General features: G+C 42.6%; 1 protein-coding gene across 1 annotated transcript in view; it reads right to left on the bottom strand.

Moving 5' to 3' along the window:
- LOC134647131 (copine-8) overlaps nt 1-12,947 on the bottom strand; it is a 105,684-nt gene that overhangs the window by 77,851 nt on the left and 14,886 nt on the right. The window lies entirely within an intron of this gene.

Raw genomic sequence — 12,947 nt, 5'->3', positions numbered from 1 at the left:
TTGTCTGTCCATGGTGTGACTGCAGCGGCCTCCCCAGTGACCATTTCTACACGACCACAACAATCCAGCTGAGATGTTTACAGGGCGGAAACAAGTCCACCCATAATCCTTCATCAAAGCAAATGACTGAAGCTACTCCTTTAGGTATAAAACACCTCCGGTTACAATGATTAACCCCGTTCAACATAACAAGAAAATATCCTGTGGTCTGTTGCAGGTGAACACAAACTCTGTGTCTCTGATCAGAACGTCTGTCTATTACAAAAAGATTTAAAAACTTGAGTCAGATATTTTTATGTCTCCACAAATGCCACCATTCAACACGGGATATTTTCAGCAACACAAAATCTGCTATTTGGCGGCATCTTTGTCGATACACGCCTAGACACCTGCCTAAATCTAGTTTGTCAAAAATGCGCTCACAGCTGAGCTGCACTAATTAGATCTCACATGTCAGAAAAATTATTTTTGCTAATGAATTGTGTGCTTTGAATTCTCTTTAGATCACTGAAGGTATTCTTGCTGATTGAAAACTAAAGTGTCAGTTTAATGGATTTTAAATGGGCTGCTTTTAACTGCATCAGTCAGCACATAAAATTGAGAATGATAAAAATGAGACGACTGTTAAATGACACAACAAGTGTATTGGTCATAGTCCCTTTTACAATAAAGTAAATAACTATATAAGCATTACTGTTTTGATCTAGCTGGTAGGTGCTGTTACTTAAAAACCTTAGAAATTGTCTGATTTTAGAAGACAGCAATGTAAAAACTTTATGTTTTTAACTGAAACAAGCAAACTAAAAAGTGCAGTTGTTCTGTGTTTTACTGGGCTTCACATGAATAACTCACTCCCATTTAGTTATAATGAAAACATGCACTGTAATCTATAAAGCAATCCAACATTGATTAATTTTGGAGGAAATGTCAAATAGTGCAGCAATATAAATTCTCCTCAGGCCTGTGTTTGTGTTGTCGACAGTAAATAAAATCCAAGTACATTTATTTCCAAAGATTTTAAAGCAAATAAACTGGATGAACTGCAAGTTAAAAACTAAATGGGCACTGTTTAAGTGCCCATTAATGCAAATATCTGTTTAAGACAACCTGTTTAAGATGGCGCCGAGTATGGCAGCCTCGTCGCGAGCTCCCCCAAGCAACAGCTGTTTTTTGTGTTTAATTTTACTTTTTCTTTATTTTTTCACGAGTAGCACATGTCTCCTTGTGTACGACCGACAAACCTTACTGGACATAAAAGATGGACTTTCTCATCACTTTCCGGAGTTCAAGTTTTGCAACACGGACCCTCCGTTTGCAGACCCCCCATTCATCTCACCTGAGACGCCTTTGTTCTGGGCCCGTGGAGGCCGCAAACGCCGACGCAGAGGGAGAAGATCTGGCGTTCTGGTTCGACTGAGACAGCGCACTAACAGACCACCGTTACCCAGTTTATTACTGGCTAATGTGCAGTCTCTGGAGAACAAGCTGTGCGAGCTTCGGGCACGGATCTCATTCCAGCGAGAGATGTGGGACTGCTGCGTGATCTGCCTCACAGAAACCTGGCTATCGGACAAGGTACCGGACTCCGCAATACAACTACCGGGGTTCTCTGTGCACTGCGCGGACAGGTCACAGGAGCTTACTGGGAAAAGCTGGTGTGATTATGCGAACGTGCACCCGGTCAAATCTTTCTGCTCACCGGACCTGGAGTACCTGATGATTAAGTGCCGGCCATTCTGGCTACCGAGGGAATTCACAGCAGTGATTATTACGGCTGTTTACATTCCCCCACAAGCCGACACTGACCGAGCACTCAGGGAACTGTACAGCGCGATCAGCAGTGAGGAAACCGCACACCCAGAGGCGGCGTTTATCACGACCGGGGACTTTAATAAGGGTAACCTGAAGAAAGTCTCACAAAAACTACACCAACACATCCATTTCAACACTCGTGGAGACCAGCTTCTTGACCACTGCTACACCTCTTTCCGGGATGCATACAAAGCCCTCCCCCGCGCCCCATTCGGCCAATCAGATCACCGCTCCATCCTGCTCCTGCCCGCCTACAGGCAGAAGCTGAAACAGGAAGCTCCAACCCTGAGGGCGGTGCACCGGTGGTCGGACCAATCGGAGTCTATGCTGCGGGACTGTTTTGATCACGCGGACTGGGAAATGTTTCACGTGGCTGCTAAAGACATTGATGAGTACACAGACTCAGTCTGCGGATTCATCAGAAAATGCGTGGAAGATGTCGTCCCATCCAGAACAGTTAAATCCTTCCCAAATCAAAAACCCTGGATTAACGGAGATGTTCGCACAGCACTGGCGGCACGGAGCACCGCTTTTGCCTCCGCGAACACATCGGACTACAAACACGCACATTACCAACTCCGGAAGACGATCAAAGCAGCCAAACGTGAGTACAGGGACAAGGTGGAGCAACATTTTGACAACCCTCGGAGTATGTGGCAGGGACTAAACACGATCACAGAGGGAAAACCAGCACACCGCAGACCACGGCCTCTCTGTGTGAGGATCTAAACATATTCTACGCTAGATTCGACACAGCGAACACCACGAGACCGGACAGTGTGCGCACCGCGGATGACGTCAGTGCGCACACTGTGTCTGAGGAGGATGTGCGGAAGTGCTTCAGGAGGGTGAACGCACGCAAAGCTACTGGTCCGGACGGGATTCCCGGCCACGTCCTCAAGTCATGCGCGGCTCAGCTGGCTGGAGTGTTTACACACATCTTCAACCTTTCCCTCTCTCTGTCTGTAGTCCCAGCCTGCTTCAAAATGGCCACCATCGTCCCTGTACCCAAATCCTCCACCATCTCCTCATTGAACGACTGGCGACCCGTAGCCCTCGACCCCCATCGTGAGCAAATGCTTCGAGAAGCTGGTCAGGAACTTCATCTGCTCTGCACTACCCGACTCACTGGACCCTCTACAGTTCGCATACCGCCACAACAGGTCTACTGATGATGCCATAGCCCTGACACTCCATGCTGCCCTGTCACACCTGGAGAAGAGAGACACGTATGTGAGAATGCTGTTTGTAGATTACAGCTCAGCATTCAACACCATCGTTCCCTCGAAGCTGGACAGGAAACTGCAGGATCTAGGACTGAGCAGCTCCCTCGGCAGCTGGATCCTTAACTTCCTGTCTGACAGACGCCAAGTGGTCAGACTGGGCAGCACCACCTCATCCCCCATCACACTGAACACTGGTGCTCCACAGGGGTGTGTACTGAGCCCTCTCCTGTACTCACTCTACACCTACGACTGCACGGCCACTAGAAACTCCAACATCATTGTGAAGTTTGCGGACGACACTACAGTGGTGGGTCTTATTACCAACGGTGATGAGACGGCCTACAGGGAGGAGGTCAGCGCCCTGACCCACTGGTGTCAAGACAACCATCTCACCCTCAACGTCGCAAAGACAAAGGAGTTGATAGTGGACTTCCGGAGGTGCAGAGGAGTACACACCCCCATCACCATCAACGGCGCCGCTGTGGAGAGAGTGAGCAGCTTCCGCTTCCTTGGTGTACGTCTGGCTGAGGATCTTACGTGGTCAGTACACATAAACAAAACAGTGAAGAAGGCGCAGCAGCGCCTCTTCTTTCTCAGGAGACTGAAAAGATTCGGCATGAGCCCCCGCATCCTCAGGACCTTCTATCGCTGTGCCATTGAGAGCATCCTCACTGGATGCATCACCACCTGGTACGGCAACAGCACCGCTCACAACCGCAAAGCTCTCCAGAGAGTAGTGCGGTGTGCTGAACGGATAATTGGAGGTGAGCTTCCCTCCCTCCAAGACATCTACAGGAAGCGGTGCCTGAGGAAAGCGGGGAGGATCATCAAGGACTCCAGTCACCCCAGCCATAAACTGTTCAGACTACTACCATCAGGAAGGAGGTTCTGCAGCATCCGGTCCCGTACCAGCAGACTGAGAGACAGCTTTTTCCATCAGGCCATCAGACTGCTGAACACTTCATAGACACCTCACCCTCACTACTGGAACTTCAACATTATGCACTCCATACTGTATATAAATACCACTGTTTTGCACATACCAACCTCTGTATATTTTATATATCTTATTTTATTGTTTACTTTATTTCATTTGTAAAACATGTATATACATACTATATACACACTCAAACACACACACGTAGAAAAACATATTTAGTATACACATTCAGTAATGTATATACCTTTACATATTGTACATATATTTATTACTTTTTAGATTAGCCATTTTTATATTTTGCTTGTTTTACATTATTGTATTTTGCACAACTCTGTTGCTTGTGAAGCTCGCACACAAGAATTTCACTCACATGTACTGTACCAGTGTACCTGCACATGTGATGTGACAATAAAAGTGATTTGATTTTTGATTTGATATCTATAAGTTCAAACTAAGCATGACAATGGAGAAACAGGGTGATTTAAGTGACTTTAAATTATCGCTGTGCAATATGACCAAAATCTCATATCCCAATATAAGGCATTTATCGTCCTGACAACGATATAAATCACAAAAATTTTACACTTTCTGTAAATTCTGTGAATCTCGGGCAGCTCGACTTGCGTGAATTGTTTTCAGCTGGACGCCGTGTACCTGGAGTGTTTTGACCGATGCATGAAACTATACATTTTTAGACATAAGTTGTAACGGCCGCCGTTTCCTTTGTGAGTATTTATTACACAGCGTGCTGCGGGGAAAAGCCTGTTCTAACGTTTGGGTCTAAGCTTTATTTGGAGCACCTGACGGCTCTTTTTTGCTTCTCATTAGTGAACTCTCTCCACACTCTTTTACATGACTCTTGCATAGGTGGTAGAAGGTCCGTGTCAGACTTTTCATAACCAAAGCATGTCCATGCTACAGAGGTAGCCCCTCGTTTAGAAATAAGGTCCTCAATTTGTTTTGACTGGTCTTTCTGTTTGTCATCGTTTCAGTTTATTTTGAAAAATCTCAACAGGGTCTTCCGCTTTATTGTGAAAGGTTTATGTGGAAAATAAACAAGCGGACGGCAGAGCCACGTGCTGGGTTTACTGTCGTTGTAAAAACAGTCGCTTATCCATCCGTAGTGTGGTTATTTTAAATATAAGAGAAAGAAAGAAAGAAATATAGCCACACAGTGACCATCAAAACAATGAAAAAAATATTGCCGTAAACGGTTTATTTTGCGACACCACAAAACAAACGATAGCGTAATATGAAACGACAGACGTTTTCATACAGTCATAAGATACATAGCGTTATATCGAACAGCCCTACTACTTAGTGACTGTTGGTGCCAAACAGGCTACTCTCAAAAATGCTGGTCCACTGGGATTTTCCTAAACAAACACGGCTAGGGTTTACAGAGAAGGGTCCGATAAAAAGAAAATATCAAGTAAGCGTCAGTTTTCTCGAAGAAAATACTCGTTGATGTCAGAGGTCAGAGTGCTTCCAACAGTAACTCAAAAGCATTCATTACAACCACAGCACGCAGAAGAGCACCTCTGCGAGCACAACATATTGAACCTTGAAGCTCATGAGGAGACGAGGAGAAGAATGCTTCTTGTGTCAGGTAAGAACTGAGGCTACAATTCACACAAGCACACCAAAATTGTTGCCTGGTTTGATGTGTCTCAATTTCTCAATTGCTGTGACATTTGCATGGTAGGGTCAGAATTTAGTATTATCAACATGAGAAAAAGCATCCATTCTGCCTTAGTATTGATGTATTTTATGGTTATTTTATAGCTTTTTTTCTTAGTCTTTTATTTCTAAATCCCCTTAATCACGTAACAAAGCAACTAACTCAGCTTTGCCCTTTCTGAGCTCATGTATTACACTGATTATACCACTGCAAGCACAACTCATTTATTTGATAAATGAATGAACTCATTTGAGGATTAGCACACACTTCTTTTTTTAAACAAGCAGTGCATCCGTCTTCTGAACCCTTAGGTAAACAGAGAGAAGCACAGGGAACACCGGGAAATAAATATCCTTACAAACAAAAGAAAATAACAAACAAACAAAACAAATAAATAAATAAGGACATGGTAGTGACAATTATATCCTTGCCCTTCGTCAATTCGTTTTGAAGTAATTGTGAGGCCTCACAGCAGAGCTGCTCATGCTCATTTAGCACAGTCTTTAACACTGTTTAAAGAATATTCAAAGACTCGCTTTTTTCTGATTTAGCTCATTCAAGATGGCTTCTTAAGCTGTCAAACTATAACTAATCTTTATTTAACTAAGGAGACAAGGAACAAACCACTTTCACCGTTTAACTATGGTGGCCCTGAAAGGTCAAGTTTCATTTATTTTTGTGGAGTAGGCTAGTAAGGTTAAATTACCTCACAACCTTCTGTCCACAGACTGTATATAAAATGGTCATTGCCAATTAGTTTTGACTCCACATTCTGACGCCTCATTGTTAGTCCTCTGGGTGACACAGTATTATCTTTTCATAGCCAGCATTGAGCATATTTGGATAAGAAGGTGAAGTGCTAAGTTACCCAGTAACGCCAGCAAGCTAGGTTAGCTAGCGACATCTCTTAATCCTGCAGGTGAACAGATACACATACCTGCTAATTAGTGCCCGGTAACAGAAAAATAAAATGCTACAATATTAAATATCCCAGTTCAATGAGTGTTACTATTTGTTAGCTAATTGCATTTTAATGCTCTTAAAGGCACCAGCACCATAGTCAACAGCCAAAGGTATGAAACGCAAGGCCTACTAACTATTGGCTACAGCCCCCTGTGTGGCATGCCCGGCAATCGGCAGCAGTCATGCCCCTAACTTTAAAGATTAACCAAATCCACACAGGTGTGAGCTTAAAGAATTTCCCCAACCTACATTTTTTATGAAGGCAGATTATGCTAGGCTATAGTGACTAGCCATGTTTTTGTACGGGGCAATTAATATGCTATTTAATATTAAGTTGGACATTTCTTCTGAGAGGTGGACTGAGATGGGCCTCAAGCAGCTGTTGGAACAACTGCAGTTTTTGGCACTAAGGTACACATCATTATTAGACAGCTTCATTATCTTGAGGGCACCGGGGGGCAAAAATGCTTTTTAATGCTGTAACGTTTAGCATTTTTACTTACAGAGGTGCTCGCTCTTGGAGCCCTCCTCAAGTGGCCATTCGAGGAACTGCAGTTTCTGGCACTTTTGCAGTTGTTCCATTTTCCAGCCTTGTAGTTTGATGCTTGGTTCTGTTTTGCAAAGTGATTCATATTACTTCTGATTCATGATGTGTTGGTGACTATCATAAAAACTCAACAGAAACTACAGGAAGAGAACTGATGCATTTAGTGATCATTAACTATTTAAACTGGCACACTGTAACGGTACCTTTAGCTGGAATTACAGTTTCTACTTCTATGTGTTACCATTTCCTGACAACTGTATTCCCAACTGGCCACAAGGGTTCAAAGTGCAGCAGCATGACCATTACTGCACACGCACCCACAAGTGCTGCATGTAGTCAGTGTTGTACATACTAAAAACAAATGTGTCACAGCCAAGATCATAACAACAGAAGCAAGCCACAGTCACAGTGACAGCTATGTCATCCCGTGTCTGCTGTCACAATCACAGGCGGTGATGGTGAATGGTGAATCAACTCTTCTTCTTTCGAAATAAGTCGGCGCGGCCACAGCCTCCTCTCACTGTAAGCAGTGTGGCGAGGTAAAGCAAAACAGTCCTCTAAGAAGTCTTATTGTGACTTTACGGGGGCTCCGCAAAACACCCATCTACGAATAAACCTAGACATCAGATGATGAACACACACATTTATGCTATAAAACACTCCCACCACTGCAATAATGTGTCACCATCTGTCTGGGAGTAATTTTCCACGCGGAGTTGGAGGTGTAGTTAGGGGCACATGTCCGAATAGAATATTCAAGAGTTGAATCTGAGGCTCTACAGACTGACTGCTGCTCAAAGCACATCACACATGGTGGCACTCCAAATGGGCTCCTGGGCTCCCCCTGCATGCGTATACTCTGTGAGTGTGTGTGTGTGTGTGTGTGTTTTCGTATGTGTGATTACGTTGTCAGGATTTCCACTTCAGAGGATAATGTGAATGAGTCATGGCTCGCTCTTTTTCCTCTCGCTCCTTCTCTCTTTTTATCCAGAGGCAGACAGCGGAAAGCGAAAAGCTGCCATCCGAGTCACAGAGAGGTCTGCAGGAATAAAGACTCAAATAGTGTTTGTATTTTTAGCATAGAGTTTCCCAGAAACGCTCATCTCGTGGCAGCTATTTGAAATTTTGATTTCATGCTTTTATTTTTGTAATTTAAATGTTTACATTGTGAAGAAAGGAATAAAATTCTACCACTGGCAAAAAAGCGCACCTCTCATTCCCCTCTCAAAATATTGATTTCTACAATAAATTTCCCCGAGGCTTACCACTTTGGGTATGTTTACAGCTTCCTCTCTGTGTCATTCTTCTTCCCAAACACCACCTTTGGCATCTGCACTAGCTCCTAGTCATTCTGCTGCTTCTCAGGGATGCAAAAGTCATTTTCTTGATTCCAGATTACAAAACAAATCAGAAATGTTTAAGTGAAGGAAATGCTCAACCCTTCGGTAACTTAGTTACTCCTACATGTGTTCATTCGGTTTTTTTTCTTTTTGGAAATACGGTTATTAAATAACAGTAATCTTTTCACTACCTCAAAAGAACTGCTGCATAATAAATCCTGCATGCCCTACTAAAATAATCAAGATTTCAGCTGTAAAATTTACTTTTCCACTGATAAAGGTCACCTGGCCATTTTCCATGCAGTCACCTCTGTGGCTTTATAGAGGTGATGGCCAGTACAAGCAGAGGACCACAGATCCTCCCAGTTTAATGACTGTGTTGTTGGACGCCTACATTTCTGCCTTTTACCAAAATCAAACATTTAAAGCTTCAGAATTGGTTAAATGACTACAGCTGTTGTTACTTTTCCTTATTTTTTGTACATGTATGTATGTTATGCTAATGCATTTGTGAATGCAGAGATCCCTGTTATGCACAGAAGCCCCACCCACTGGCTGTTCAGGCAGCCAATCAAAAGAAAGCTCTCCTTAATAGGAAAGAGGGGGGAAAAAAAGCTGAAACAACTGGTTTCAGAAAAGCAGATGAACTGAGGACCCGACTGGTATAAGATCAAGGTTACCTTTAAAAATCGATGAGTGTAGGCGAGTCATTTTTCGTGGTTCATGTAACATCTGCTCAGGAAAAAATGCTTATTAAGTACAAAACAGAAATGACTAGCCAACAGATAACGTAGCTTTAACACTACTTTGTTTTGGGGTTTTTTTTATTACTAGTATAGAAGTGAAGTAATGAGAAGCTTCTCTTTTCTAATGTATTTCCTGCAGCCGGGACGCTGCACTAATTAAAACGCTTATCTGCATCACTAATATGTAACTAAAAGTATCATAGATATTATGAATTTACAATTCATGTAACCACCAGTCCCAGTGGTATCAAATTAGTAATCACAACAAATCAACCTACAGCAGAAAAATAAATAATGAACTGCTCTGTTGATAACTCATTCATTATTTAAGCAATCTATTCCAAGCCAGTCCAAGCCAGCTAGTTAAGTTTAGGCACCAAAACTACTTAGTTTGAATAGGAACTATTGTGGTTTGGGTTAAAATATGCCCGTGTACAACATTAACCTTCACACTGAAGACCTTCAAAGTATCTAGACAACACCAGTTTTTACCAATTCTCTGCAGATTTTAAGGTCCAAGCGATTAACTAAAAAAATACAGCAAATTTGCCTTATGGTGATCTCTTGGGGCATCGTCTTAGTAACATCATGTATTGATCTCTGATTAATGTTTGCATTATGTAACGCTAACTTTACAAAACTTTACATTGTGAATATGTTACATTTATGTTATAAATAAAACCGATGATGTGACATCATAATATAAGTTCAATTATGTCTCTGTTATGTTAGAAAAACACATCACATTTACAATATTCTACTTTTTTTTGCAACATTGCAGAAGAGTCTCCATGCAGACTGGTTACTTTGACACCACAGAGCCAGAACATGACTGATCGAGGATTTCTAAGACTGATACTATTATCAATATTTGTTGATTTAAAAATAAAATCTTCCAATATTTTGGACGATATATTTTTCTTTTAGACATGAAACAAACAGATTTCCCCCATATTTTTATGTGGATTGGATTTGTTGGATTACCATCTGCCCGACTCTGCTTGCAGTGAGTTCTATGGTTGGCAAAATATTCCCCCACAAGGGTGTTTATCCCACCTGTCCTTTTCAAATTTTCATTCATCGGGTCATGATAAATCCAGGTACCGATAGATCAATAAATAGCTAATACCTTGCAATAACAGCTCACTGATAGATTGGTCAGACTCTACACAGAGCAATGTAGTCACGACTGTCACGACTTACACACAGACTGGTTACTTTGCAAGAACATGACTGATGGAGGAGCAATGTTGTCACGACTTACAACTTTTGACCAGATTGACTTTTTAACATGCAGTTCTGTTTACTTTAGTTTCTTAAAATGCAACAAGAATCATATAAACAAAGTTGTTGTTTTTTTTCATCAACTTTAGTCTCATGCTCTAACCCTCTGCTGCACAGATTCAAAGTACAACTCACATAACACGAGCAAAAGTCACAGGCAGGTATGACAGTGTTGATCTCAGACTGCTGTCAAACCATGCCTCCTCCCTCCTGGGGGCAAACGATAGCAGTACAGTCCCCCTGCCATCCTGGCCCTGCCTCTGATGCATCACCTGTGACAGCTGTCAGTCACTGCAACAGGAAGGGGAAATCTGATATACCAGATGGATAGCAAAGACTATTTTTTAATGCTCATTTCCCACTTCAGCCTCCCTCTAAGCATGTAAAAACACAAAGGAATAACTTTTTAAAAAACAGGGGGAGAGGAGAGGTATGTCACTGTGACAGACAGAGAGAGAGAGAGAGGGTGAAGCAGCATCTCCAGCTAATGTGACAGCCCTCTAATTATATGATGAAGCTTCAATGTGGGGTCAGAGGGGGGTTATTGCTCTTTGTCTCCTACCTACACAAACTGGAGACACACTCCTGTGAATTTGCTCATCGGGGGTGGTGCTGGTTGAAAGCAGCATGATAGTAGGAGTGTGGGGACAGTTACCATGGCAACTGCCGAGAGCCAATTGGGGCCACTTGACTGAGTTGACTGACAGTTGCTGTATTGCGTTGTTTTTGCACCCGACTCAACGAGCGGAGGGATGCCATCGGTGCTGAGATACGTGTGTCGCTCACCTTCCCCACCTTCGTTTTTCTCACCTCCACTCTCGGGTCTCAGCCTCCCTTTCCCCTTCCCTTTGATCTATTTTCTTCCACCCCTCCGTCCTTTTCCCACTTCCCCTCTTCATCTCCCCCCTCCTATTTTTAAATGAACAAACACATTCCTAGTGCCGGCTTCAGAGGCCGCGTCCCTGACAGTGTGTTACCTCTACAAAGCAGCAGCAAAACCCCTTGGGAACCTTGCAAGCCTGTCCAATGTTACAGAAATAAATTGGGTTTTTAGCCCACTCGATGAGGGCAGAGAGAGGAGAGGAGAGGAGAGGAGAGAGCACTACACTGGGAAAAATACAGGTGTTGAGTGAAAGAGTTACATACTGAGAAAAAAAGAAAAACAGCAATCCATCTAATTAGCCGTCCCAAACTGTGAAAGCAGCAGCAAGCGGAAGCTTTTGTGTGTGTGTGTGTTTCAGACTGTGTCTTAATCTGCTCTATTTCTGTCGTTTGGACTCTATTTGCAGTCCAGGCTTAACCACGGGCACAGAGAAAGAGAGAAAAGTTGAGAGGGAGAGTGTGAAAAGAGGAGAGGGGTTTAAAAGCCACAGAACATGGAGGTGCAGAGAGCAGCGGCGGCGGCGGTGGCTCGAGCTGGAGCTCTGAGGCTAAGGTTTTCTTTTTCTGTAAATGATACCATCATCTCACCCCAAGTTTTCTTTTCAAATTTTCAATTTTGGAGCCAAAAAACAGGAAATCCAAGCAACCTTGTGAATCAGTATTTACGCTTGACTTGCAGTTTTTGTTTTTTTCCTCAGTCAGTCTAATTGTCTAATTAACTTAGAGTTTAAATGTCATTTTGGATGAAGACTACTGTAAATTTAGACAAAATATTGAACTTTTTGTCATTTTATCATCATCATCTTTCTGATTAATATTATTTTTGCTGTTGTCGCCTGCCTCTCGTAGTGCTGTCAGTTATTGGTAACACATTCAACAAAGAGATTTTTCCACTCTGAATTTCAAATGTGGTTTCATGTAAAAATAACAATTAACAGTTTCCTACCGTCCAGTTTTGTTTTTTTTTAAAAAAACATCTGCTTTAACAGTCCCATGTTATCACACATTTCCATGACACCTTACAGTGCAGAGTAATTGTTTAACCCGTGTGCAGAGTGTGCCTTATGTCAGCCTCATTATGTTGACTTTACAGTCAATTACATGACATGATGTGACAGCAGACTGAATGTCTTTTTCCAGGACAGGGACTCCTGGAAAAAGACTGAAATCCCACTGTATGAATGAGGAAGCAGCTCCTTTGAGCTATACTAAATGCCCTAAACTATATATAAGTATACTTAAAACAGTGCTCCACTTCAAATGAGGAGGCTAGATTAACTTCTCCACCTCCAAATATTCCTGCTGTGATTCAACAGAATTGTATTTCTGAGGTTCATTCGTTTCAGGTTAGCATCCACACCACTGTGCAGAAACTGTTTACACATTGGTCTGGCTGAATAGTGTTACTCGTTTTCTAGATAAGTACTGTTTTCCACCTTCCTTAATTACAACTTCCCATTATGTGGAGTGAGGCGTTGCCATGTTAAAACGATAGTTACTGGTCTTCTCTGAAAGTCAGAGAGTCT

Source organism: Pelmatolapia mariae, linkage group LG17 (assembly GCF_036321145.2).
Source record: "Pelmatolapia mariae isolate MD_Pm_ZW linkage group LG17, Pm_UMD_F_2, whole genome shotgun sequence".
NCBI classification, from domain to species: domain Eukaryota; kingdom Metazoa; phylum Chordata; class Actinopteri; order Cichliformes; family Cichlidae; genus Pelmatolapia; species Pelmatolapia mariae.
Note: the sequence above shows the minus strand (reverse complement) of the source record. Positions and strands in the feature narration are given on the sequence as shown.